Raw genomic sequence first — 12,366 nt, 5'->3', positions numbered from 1 at the left:
GCCGATTTGGTCACCGGAGGAGCGTTTCCGACGCCCTCTGCCGTCGCTGGCGTCGCCGGCGACGAGCCGCGGGTCAACTCTGGCGAGTTTGACCCGGGTTTGACCGCACTTTGACCCACTGACACTTTTAGTTAGGATTAAATTAGCACTAACCCCCCTGTTAATTAGTCTAGCCACTGACTAGTGGGTCCCAGCGTTAGGTTTGACCTGGTCGACGCCTGTTGACCTGCTGAGGTCAGCACGACCTAGTGCTGACGCAATAAATCATTTTCTGGTTTTAAAATAATTCAGGAAATTCCAGAAAATGTTCAAAACTTCTAAAAATCATATAAATTCAACCGTAACTCCAAATGAAATAAATTATATATGAAAAATGATCAGAAAAATCCAGTCTATCCATCTATACCACTTTCATGCATGTTAGAACAACTTATAGCTGCTGTTTATGACAAATCATAGAAATGGCATTTGAATAATCACATATGGAGTTAGAATTTGAATCTTGTATTCAAACCAACTTCATTTAATCTGTTGCTAGTTGCATTAGCTCAAACCACAACATATTGCCATGTCATGATCATGCATCATATTGTTCATTGCATTGATTGTGTTTCTTCTTTGTTTGTCGGTGTTTGTCCCCTCTCGGTAGACGATGTTCCGACGTTGTGATCGTTGACACTAATGAAGACTCAATGCTATCTTTAGAAGTGCCAGGCAAGCAAAACCCCCTTGTTCATTCTGATACAATCCCACTCTCTCGCTCCTGCTCTCTTTTACTGCATTAGGACAACATCGATTCAACTGTTACTTGCTGCGGTAGTTGAACCCCTTTATCCTCTGCATGACCTGTCATTGCCACAGTAAATAGATGAAACCCACTAGCATGAGTAGGAGTTGTTCGAGCCCCGTTGTGCCTACTCATTCATGCTTGTTTGTCATGCCTCCTACTGCTTAGAGTTGAGTCAGGTCTGATTCATCGGGGATGAATCAGAGGTGTGTGAACATGTCCTACTGTGTATGAGCTAAGTGTGTGAACACGATTTGGTAAAGGTAGCGGTGAGGGGCCATGTAGGAGTACATGGTGGGTTGTCTCATTGAAGCCGTCCTTAGGAACTGAGTTCTGTGTTTGTGATCCATGATTCAGCTACTACCATGCATTGGGCCCTGAAATATGACCCTGCTCGACTTCTTAATCACCCTTGTCCTCTGTCCAGGAGCTGCAAGTAGTTTCTGGTGTTTGTAGTATGCTGGAGGCCGTGGGCAGCGCTGACCGGAGGGGTGGGCTGTGATGCGGTAGGCACGTGGCCGGGTATACCGGGCGCCCGTTTGGTGTCACGGAACCCTGTTCACATCGTTTGGGGCTGTGAGCGAAACCCCGACTGGATCTCCTCATGGATGGAACCCGAATAGGCGATAAACCTGGACTAGAGACTTGAGTGTTTAGGTAGGTCGTGGTCTACACCCACGTCGGCTTCCGCTTGAAGTCTGCCGAGCACATGTCGTGTGCAGACGCTAAGTGGTGGAAACATGTACGAAGAAGTACACCCCTGCAGGGTTAACATCATCTATTCGAATAGCCGTGTCCGCGGTAAAGGACTTCTGGGTTGCTTATATCAGTTCATAGACAAGTGAAAGTGGATACCCTAAAATACGCAAGATAAGCGTGAGTGCTATGGATGGCGTTCTTGTAGGGAGACGGGAGCGGATCCATAGTGGTGTATTGATATGGTGAATATGTGGACTCGTGTGCGCCACCTCAAAAGAGTTACTTGCAGTCGTAGTTCAGGATAGCCACCGAGTCAAAGCTGGCTTGCTGCAGTTAAACCCCACCATCCCCTTTGTTGATAATGATGCATATGTAGATAGTTCTGATGTAAGTCTTGCTGGGTACATTTGTACTCACGTTTGCCTATTTTATGTTTTTGCAGAGAGACTTCAGTCTCACTAGTAGTTCAACGTGGACTTCGACGTTTAGCTTGTTACCTCAGCTACGATCTTGTACCCTCGGCAGGATCTGGTAGATAGTCAGGCTTCTCGGCATTTTTCATTTGTAGATGTCTGTTCTCAGACATGTTAAGCTTCCGCTTGTGCTTTGATTTGTATGCTCTGAATGTTGGGTCATGAGACCCCTGTTTGTAATATCTCGCTCCTCGGAGCCTAATGAATACATACTTGGGTCGTAGAGTCATGTTGTGATGCCATGTTGTATTTGCACATATCGAGCATATTGTGTGTATGTTATTGAAATGCTTGGTATGTGTGGGATCTTACTATCTAGTTGTTTATCCTTAGTAGCCTCGCTTACCGGGAAATGTCTCCTAGTGTTTCCACTGAGCTATGGTAGCTTGCTACTGCTCCGGAACACTTAGGCTGGCCGGCATGTGTCCTTCTTCGTTCCTGTGTCTGTCCCTTCGGGGAAATGTCACGCGATGAATACTGGAGTCCTGTTAGCCTGCTACAGCCCGGTTCACCGGAGTCCTGCTAGCCCAGTGCTACAGCCTGGATTCACTCGCTGATGACTTACACGTTCGATGCTGGGTCATGGATGCCTGTCCCTGTAAGTTTGTGCCACTTTGGGTTTACGACTAGCCATGTCAGCCCGGGCTCCTTATCATATGGATGCTAGCGACACTATCATATACGTGTGCCAAAAGGCGCAAACGGTCCCGGGCAAAGGTAAGGCGACACCCGTGGGAATACCGTGCGTGAGGCCGCAAAGTGATATGAGGTGTTACATGCTAGATCGATGTGGCATTGAGTCGGGGTCCTGATAGGATACAAGAGATGAACTAGGGTTTTGAGAGGAGATGGTGCTGGTGAAGATGTTGATGGATATTGACCCCCTCCCGATGAGAGGATCGTTGGTGATGACGATGGTGATGATTTCCCCCTCCCTGAGGGAAGTGTCCCCGGCAGAATAGCTCTACTGGAGCTCTAGATTGGTTCCGTCAAGGTTTCGCCTTGTGGCGGCGGAGTTTCGCCCCGTAAGCTTGCCCACGATTTTTTCCAGGGTAAAAGCCTTCATATAGCAGAAGATGGACATCGGAGGGCCACCAGGGGCCCAGGAGAGAGAGGGGGCGCGCCTAGTAGGGGTGGGCGTGCCCCCCACCCTCCTGGCCAGGGTGTGGGCCCCCTGAGGTGTTTCTTCCGCTCAATAATTCTTATTAATTCCGAAAATAAGTTTCATGGAGTTTCAGGATTTTTGGAGCAGTGCATAATAGGTTTCCAATGTTTGCTCCTTTTCCATCCAGAATTCCAGCTGCCGGCATTCCCCCTCTTCATGGTAAACCTTGTAAAATAAGAGAGAATAGCCATAGGTATTGAGATATAATGTGTAATAGCAGCCCATAATGCAATAAATATTGATATAAAAGCATGATGCAAAATGGACGTATCACCCCACTGCGGGAGTTTGCAGGCAGTTGTGAAATCTTCTAAGTCCATGGTGTAAGATTTATCATAAATATCAAACAGGACACTCTGAGAGTTACATGAACGTTTATATTTAAACCTTCTTACGAATGAATCTGTCAATTGATAGTACTGAGGACACTTATCTTGTAAGAAGTCCTCAAGATCAGCATTACGCGCATATGCGTCAAATTCATCCTTGAAGCCTGCTTTGACCATAAACTCGTCTGATGGCCACTCACAAGCTCGCACTTTGGCATCCCTTGGTGGTTCTTCGTCTTGCTCACGCATAGCATGCCTGGGTCCTTTCTTTGTAGAGGAACCACCTTGTTACATTCTCCTAGACATATTTCTTTTTCTGAAAAATTTCTGAAATTTTAGTAACTTCAAAAGAAAAGTGAATATAACTAAACAAGATTGGTAGCAACTACTCCTACAAGTGCCTAGAGCCTATATCATGCATTAGAATTACTTGGGACCTCATAAATTTGACATGCAAGCTCAAGAACAGGGTCACCTATGCAGCATAAATTTGCAATGAATAAAGAACTAGAACAAAAACTAATTGGATCAATGGATGAGTCACATACCAAGCAACAATCTCCCAAAGCAGTTTTGTGAATGGAGCTTTGAGCAAGGAGATCGAAAGTCGCAGCAAAATGAGCTAGAACTCGTGCTTGAGCTGGATGGGGATTTTTTTGGGAAGAAGATGGAGTGTGTGGGTGCAGAAATAAGTGGAGGGGGCCACCATGGGCCCACGAGACAGGGGGCGCGCCCAGGAGGTGTGGGCGCGCCCTCCACCCTCTTGGCCAGGTGCTTGCCCCTCCTGTAGTGTTTTCAGTGCCTAAAATCCTCAAATATTCCATGAAAATCATACTAAATTTGCATGGCATTTGGAGCACTTTTATTTTTGGGATATTTTTCATTGCACGGAAAATTCAGAAAACAGACAAATAATACTATTTTTGCTTTATTTGTTCTAAATAACAGAAAGTAAAAAGAGGATACAGAAGGTTGTGCCTTCTAGTTTCATCCATCTCATGATCATCAAAATGAATCCACTAACAAGGTTGATCAAGTCTTGTTAACAAACTCATTCCGAATAACACGGAACCGGAGAAATTTCGAATAACACTAAGTTACCTCAACGGGGATATGAACATCCCCAACAATAAGAATATCATATTTTTTCTTGACCGTAGGAAGGGGAAATTCAAAACTTCCAATAATGATAGTTGGAACTTTTCCAATAGAATTGATGCTATGAACTTGAGGTTGTTTCCTCAGAAAGTGTACCATATGCTCATTACCATTAACATGAAAAGTGACATTGCCTTTGTTGCAATCAATAACAACCCCTGCAGTATTCAAAAAGGGTCTACCAAGGATAATCGACATACTATCGTCCTCGGGAATATCAAGAATAATAAAGTCTGTTAAGATAGTGACATTTGCAACCACAACAGGCACATCCTCACAAATACCGACAGGTATAGCAGTTGATTTATCAGCCATTTGCAAAGATATTTCAGTAGGTGTCAACTTATTCAATTCAAGTCTATGATATAAAGAGAGAGGCATAACACTAACACCGGCTCCGAGATCACATAAAGCAGTTTTAACATAATTTCTTTTAGTGGAGCATGGTATAGTTGGTACCCCTGGATCTCCAAGTTTCTTTGGTATTCCACCCTTAAAAGTGTAATTAGCAAGCATGGTGGAAATTTCAGCTTCCGGTATCTTTCTTTTATTTGTAATGATATCCTTCATGTACTTAGAATAAGGATTTAACTTAAGCATATCAGTCAAGCGTATACGTAAGAAGATAGGTCTAATCATTTCAGCAAAGCGCTCAAAATCCTCATCATCCTTTGTCTTGGATGGTTTAGGAGGAAAGGGCATGGGTTTCTGAACCCATGGTTCTCTTTCTCTACCGTGCTTCCTAGCAATAAAATCTCTCTTATCATAACATTGATTCTTTGATTATGGGTTATCAAGATCAACAGCAGGTTCAATCTCTACATCATTATTTTTGCTAGATTGATCATCAACATGAACATTATCATTAACATTGGCACTAGGTTCATGTTCGTCACCTGATTGTGTTTCAACATCAGAAATAGAAATATCATTGGGATTCTCAGGTGTGTCTACAACAAGTACATTAGGAGCATGCAAAGTCCTATCGTTTTTCTTTTTCTTCTTTTTGGAAGAACTAGGTGCCTCTAAATTATTTCTCTGAGAATCTTGCTCGATTCTCTTAGGGTGGCCTTTAGGATACAAAGGTTCCTGAGTCATTCTACCATTTCTAGTAGCCACTCTAACAGCAAAATCTTGTTTATTATTTAATTCATCGAGCAAATCGCTTTGAGCTTTAAGTACTTACTTAGCTTGAGTGGTAACCATAGACGCATATTTGCTAATGACTTTAAGTTCACCTTTAACTCTAGCCATATAATCACTCAAGCGTCCTATTTCAAAAGCATTATTCTTTAATTCTCTACCAATATAAGCATTAAAACTTTCTTGTCTAGCCATAAAGTCACCAAATTCATCTAAGCATGGGCTATGAAATTTAGTAGAGGGAATTTCAACTTTATCATATCTATAGAGAGAATTTACCTTTACTACCTGTGTCGGGTTATCAAGACAATGTGTTTCTTCGACAGGAGGTATATCAAGACCATGTATTTCTTCAATAGGAGGTAAATTCTTAACATCTTCAGCTTTAATACCTTTTTCTTTCATTGATCTTTGCCTCTTGCATATCTTCAGGACTGAGAAATAGAACACCCCTCTTCTTCGGAGTTGGTTTAGGAATAGGCTCAGGAGTTGGTCAATTGGCTCAGGGATTGCCTCAGGAATTGGCTCAGGAAGAATCCAATTATTTTCATTAGTCAACATATTATTTAATAACAATTCAACTTGGTCGACTGTTCTTTCCCTGAAAACACAACCAACACAACTATCCAAGGAGTCCTTGGAAGCATCAGTTAGTCCATTATAAAAGATATCAAGTATTTCATTTTTCTTAAGAGGATGATCAGGCAAAGCATTAAGTAATCGGAGAAGCCTCCCCCAAGCTTGTCGGAGACTCTCTTCTTTGATTTGCACAAAATTACATATTTCCCGCAAGGCAGCTTGTTTCTTATGAGCAGGGAAATATTTAGCAGAGAAGTAATAAATCATATCCCGGGGACTACGCACACAACCAGGATCAAGAGAATTAAACCAAGTCTTAGCATCACCCTTTAATGAGAAAGGAAATATCTTAAGGATATAATAATAGCGAGACTTCTCATCATTAGTAAACAGGGTGGCTATATCATTTAACTTGGTAAGATGTGCCACAACAGTTTCAGATTCAAGGCCATAAAAAGGATCATATTCAACCAAAGTAATTATTTCAGGATCAACAGAGAATTCATAATCCTTATCAGTGACACAGATAGGTGAAGTAGCAAAAGCGGGGCCATGTTTCATTCTAGCATTAAGAGATTGCTGCTTCCATTTAGCTAATAACTTCTTAAGATCATATCTATCTTTGCAAGCAAAGATAGCTCTAGCAGCTTCCTCATTCATAACATAACCCTCAGAAACAACAGGCAATTCATAATCAGGGGGAGAACTTTCATCATCACTATCATTAGTAATAGCATCTTCAATAATTTCGTTCTCTCTAACCCTAGCAAGTTGTTCATCAAGAAATTCACCTAATGGCACCGTAGTATCACGCACAAAAGTAGTTTCATCATAAGTATCATGCATAGCAGAAGTGGCATCATCAATAACATGCAACATATCAGAATTCATAGCAGTAGCAGGTTTAGGTGTCGCAAGCTTACTCAAAACAGAAGGAGAATCTAGTGCAGAGCTAGATGGTAGTTCCTTACCGCCCCTCGTAGTTGAGGGAAAAATCTTGGTTCTTTTGTCTTTCAAGTTCCTCATAACAAAAGAACTAAGATTTTTCCCTCAACTATGAGGGAAGGTAAGGAACCGCCATCTAGCTCTGCACTTGACTGTCCTTCTGTTATGAGTAAACTTGCGACACGTAAACCTGCTTCTGCTATTAATTCTGATATGTCGCATGTTATTGATGATGCCACTTCTACTATGCATGATACTTATGATGAAACTACCTCTATGCCTGATACTACTGTGCCATTAGGTGAATTTCTTGATGAACAACTTGCTAGGGCTAGAGATAATGAAATAATTGAAACTGATATTATTGATGAAAGTGATGATGAAGATTCTCCCCCTAGATATGAATTGCTTGTTGTTCCTGAGGATTATGTTATGGATGAAGAAACTGCTAGAGATTTTCTTGCTTGCAATGATAGATATGAAACAGAAGTCTACTTCACCTATCTTTGAATGCTAGAAGTCTCTGAATGCTAGAATGAAATAGAAGTCTCTGAATGCTAGAATGAAATATGACCCTGCTTTGGCTACTTCACCTATCTGTGTTACAGATAAGGATTATGATTTCTCTGTCCATCCTGAGATAATTACTTTGGTTGAATTTGGTCCTTTTTATGGCTATGAATCTAAAAATGTTGTGGCACATCTTACTAAATTAAATGATATAGCCACCCTGTTCACTAATGATGAGAAATCTCGCTACTACTATATCCTTAAAATATTTCCGTTCTTATTAAAGGGTGATGCTAAAACTTGGTTTAATTCTCTTGATCCTGGTTGTGTGCTGCTACGTCTTGAGCTTGCGTTGGTTTTCCTTGAAGAGGAAAGGGTGATGCAGCAATAGTAGCGTAAGTATTTCCCTCAGTTTTTGAGAACCAAGGTATCAATCCAGTAGGGGCTCCTCAAAAGTCCCACGCACCTACACAACAAATAAAGAACTCGCAACCAACACAATAAAAAGGTTGTCAATCCCTTCACGGCCACTTGCGAAAGTGAGATCTGATAGAGATAGTATGATAAGATAAATATATTTTTGGTATTTTATAATATAGATTGGAAAAGTAAAGATGCAAATAAAAGTAGATTGAAAGATCATATGATAAAAGATAGACCCGGGGGCCATAGGTTCACTAGTGGCTTCTCTCAAGACAGCATAAGTATTACGGTGGGTGAACAAATTACTGTCAAGCAATTGATAGAAAAGTGAATAATTATGAGATTATCTAGGCATGATCATGTATATAGGAATCACGTCCGTGACAAGTAGACCGACTCCTGCCTGCATCTACTACTATTACTCCACACATCGACCGCTATCCAGCATGCATCTAGAGTATTAAGTTCATAAGAACAGAGTAACGCATTAAGAAAGATAACATGATGTAGAGGGATAAACTCATGCAATATGATATAAACCCCATCTTTTTATCCTCGATGGCAACAATACAATACGTGGCTTGCAACCCCTATTTTCACTGGGTAAGGACACCGCAAGATTGAACCCAAAGCTAAGCACTTCTCCCATTGCAAGAAAGATCAATCTAGTAGGCAAAACCAAACTGATAATTCGAAGAGACTTGCAAATATAACTCAATCATACATAAAAGAATTCAGAGGAGATTCAAATATTTCTCATAGATAAACTTGATCATAAACCCACAATTCATCGAATCTCGACAAACACACCGCAAAAAGAGTTATATCAAATAGATCTCCACAAGAGAGGGGGAGAACATGGTATTGAGATCCAAAAAGAGAGAAGAAGCCATCTAGCTAATAACTATGGACCCGAAGGTCTGTGGTAAACTACTCACAACTCATCGGAGGGGCTATGGTGTTGATGTAGAAGCCCTCCGTGGTCGATTCCCCCTCCGGCGGAGCGCCCACGAAGGTTCCAAGATGGGATCTCGTGGATACAGAAGGTTACGACAGTGGAAATTGTTTTTCATTGGCTCCCTGGATCTTTTCGGGGTACGTGGGTATATATAGGAGGAATAAGTAGGTCGGTGGCCGCCCAAGGGGCCCACGAGATAGGGGGCCGCGCCCTCCACCCTCGTGGCCGCCTCAGCTGCTTCTTGGCTTGCACTCCAAGTCCTCTGGATCACGTTTGTTCCAAAAATCACGCTCCCGAAGGTTTCATTCTGTTTGGACTCCGTTTGATATTCCTTTCCATCGAAATGCTGAAATAGGCAAAAAAACAGCAATACATGTTGTGCCTCCGGTTAGTAGGTTAGTCCCAAAAATGATATAAATGTGTAAAGTAAAGCCCATAAACATCCAAAACGGGTAATATAATAGCATGGAACAATCATAAATTATAGATACGTTGGAGACGTATCAAGCATCCTCAAGCTTAATTCCTGCTCGTCCTCGAGTAGGTAAATGATAAAAACAGAATTTTTGATGTGGAATGCTACCTAGCATATTTCTCAATGTAATTTTCTTTATTGTGGCATGAATGTTCAGATCCAAATGATTCAAAATAAAAGTTCATATTGACATAAGAAATAGTAATACTTCAAGCATACTAATAAAAGCAATCATGTCTTCTCAAAATAACATGGCGAAAGAAAGTTCATCCCTACAAAATCATATAGTTAGGCTATGCTTCATTTTCGTCACACAAAAATGTTCCCAAATTCTACACCCCCGATGACAAGCCAAGCAATTGTTTCGTACTTAAATAATCTCAAACTTTTTCAACTTTCACGCAATACATGAGCGTGAGCCATGGATATAGCACTATGGGTGGAATAGAATATGATGATGGGTGTTGTGTAGAGAAGACAAAAAAGGAGAAAGTCTCACATTGACGAGGATAATAAACGGGCTATGGAGATGCCCATCAATTGATGTCAACATGAGGAGTAGGGATTGCCATGCAACGGATGCACCAGAGCTATAAATGTGTGAAAGCTCAACAAAACAAAACTAAGTGGGTGTGCATCCAACTTGGTTGCTCACGAAGACCTAGGGCATTTTGAGGAAGCCCATCGTAGGAATATACAAGCCAAGTTCTGTAATGAAAAATTCCCACTAGTATATGAAAGTGACAACATATGAGACTCGCTATATGAAGAACATGGTGCTACTTTGAAGCACAAGTGTGGAAAAGAGATAGTAACATTGCCCCCTTTTTATTTTTTTTTTTTAATTTTTTTGGGCCTTTCTTATTTTTTTTATTTGGCCTTTCGTTTTTTTCTTTTTGGGGGACAATGCTCTAATAATGATGATCATCACACTTTTATTGATTTACAACTCATGAATTACAACTCGAAACTAGAACAAGATATGACTCTATATTAATGCCTCCGACGGTGTACCGGGATGGGCAATGAATCAAGAGTGACATGTATGAAAAATTATGCATGGTGGCTTTGCCACAAATACGATGTCAACTACATGGCAATATGGCAAAAGTAATGCGTGTCATGACGATAAATGGAACGGTGGAAAGTTGCATGGCAATATATCTCGGAATGGCTATGGAAATGCCATAATAGGTAGGTATGGTGGCTATTTTGAGGAAGATATAAGGAGGTTTATGTGTGATAGAGCGTATCATATCACGGGGTTTGGATGCACCGGCAAATTTTGCACGAACTCTCAAGGTGAGAAAGGGCAATGCACGGTACCGAAGAGGCTAGCAATGATGGAAAGGTAAAAGTGCGTATAATCCATGGACTCAACATTAGTCAAAGGAACTCATATACTTATTGCAAAAATTTAGAAGTCATCAAAAACCAAGCACTACACGCATGCTCCTAGAGGGATAGATTGGTAGGAAAAGACCATCGCTCGTCCCCGACCGCCACTCATAAGGATTCACAATCCAAGGACACTTCATGTTTCAAATTTGTTACACAACTTTAACCATACGTGCATGCTACAGGACTTGCTAACTTCAACATAAGAATTCTTTAAATTCATAATCACCCAACTAGCATGACTTTAATATCACTACCTCCATATCTCAAAACAATTATCAAGTATCAAATTGATCATAGCATCCAATTCACTTCCTATGATAGTTTTTATTATACCCAACTTGGATGCCTACCATTCTAGGACCAATTTTATAACCATAGCAAATACCATGCTGTTCTAAGAGACTCTGGAAATAATATAAGTCAAGCATGATAGACTAGCAATTTCTACAAAATTAAGCCACCGCCGTGCTCTAAAAGATATAAGTGAAGCACTAGAGCAAAAAATATTTAGCTCAAAAGATATAAGTGAAGCACATAGAGTATTCTAATAAATTTCAATCAAGTGGGCTTCTCCCAAAAGGTGTGTACAGCAAGGATGATTTTGGAAAACTAAAAAGCAAATACTAATATCATACAAGACGCTCCAAGCAAAACACATATCATGTGGCGAATAAAAATATAGCTCCAAGTAAAGTTACCAATGAACGAAGACGAAAGAGGGGATGCCTTCCGGGGGCATCCCCAAGCTTAGGCTTTTGTCTACTCTTGAATATCTTGGGGTGCCATCGGCATCCCCAAGCTTAGGCTTTTGCCATTCCTTATTCCATAGTCCATCAAATCTTTACCAAAACTTGAAAAGTTCACAACACAAAACTCAACAGGAAATGTCATAAGCTCCGTTAGTGAAAGAAAACAAAACCACCACATTAGGTACTGTAATGAACTCATTATTTATTTATATTGGTGTTAAACCTACTGTATTTCAAGTTCTCTATGGTTCATACCACTTAATACTAGCCATAGATGCATCAAAATAAGCAAACAACACACGAAAAACAGAATCTATCAAAAACAGAACAGTCTATAGCAATCTGTAACTAACGCAAACTTCTGGAACTCTAAAAATCCTACAAAAATAGTAAGTCCTGGAAAATTTGTCTACTGATCTGCAGAAAAAGTAATCAACGCAAAAGCATGTTTCTGTGATTTAACAAAACTAATTTCATGCGCGCAAAGTTTCTGTTTTTCAGCAGAATCAAATTAACTATCACCATAGGTTATCCTATAGGTTCTACTTGGCACAAAAACTAATTGAAACATA

This window comes from Triticum dicoccoides, chromosome 4B, assembly GCF_002162155.2.
Source record: "Triticum dicoccoides isolate Atlit2015 ecotype Zavitan chromosome 4B, WEW_v2.0, whole genome shotgun sequence".
Taxonomy (NCBI): domain Eukaryota; kingdom Viridiplantae; phylum Streptophyta; class Magnoliopsida; order Poales; family Poaceae; genus Triticum; species Triticum dicoccoides.
The sequence above is the reverse complement of the archived record's forward strand: the minus strand, read 5'-3'. Positions refer to the sequence as shown.